Below are 681 nucleotides of genomic sequence, written 5' to 3' on the forward strand. Positions count from 1 at the left end.
AATTATATAATTTAGTAAAATATTAAAACTTCGATCTTTTATTCTTTCCCAAATCATGCTCCCACACAATGAACCCTAATCTTCGTATCTCCCCCTCCCCCAATTCCGACATCGTCGTCGCCACCCGAACATAACCGCCTCATTGGGTGTCCCATTCACTCCGTCTGTCGTGCCATCTCCGTCTGTCCTTCTGTCTCCTCTCTCCGCCGCCATGGATCCCTACTTTCATCATTACCGTCGCCCAAATACATACGTTCCTCTTCCTCCGCCGTATAACCACCACCATCTCCGTCAGGTTCCCAACCACGTTCTTGTGAACCCCTACCGCATTCAATTTCAACCCTCCCGTTTTTTTACCCGCCAATCCACTCTTTGTTCCTCAGGTTCCTGTTCTTTTCGAACATGATTCGCGTCACCGTAGTTCAATGCTATCGCAGTCTCCTTCAAATTCTAATCCTAGCCGCAGTGCTTCCAAGTTCAGTAAGGAGTGCTTTGGCGGAGCAAACCGCCGTTACCGTGTGGTTGTTCCTCCAAATTTCGGTATCGAATCGAAACTTTGTTCGGAAGAGGCGCGAGACTCTTCTCTCGAGACAACGGCTTTGGAACTGGATAGGTACGATTACGATAGAGCAGATAGGGTTCATGAATATACTGACATTCCAGAGAAACAGGTTAAGAGAA

Source organism: Arachis duranensis, chromosome 2, assembly GCF_000817695.3.
Source record: "Arachis duranensis cultivar V14167 chromosome 2, aradu.V14167.gnm2.J7QH, whole genome shotgun sequence".
NCBI lineage: Eukaryota > Viridiplantae > Streptophyta > Magnoliopsida > Fabales > Fabaceae > Arachis > Arachis duranensis.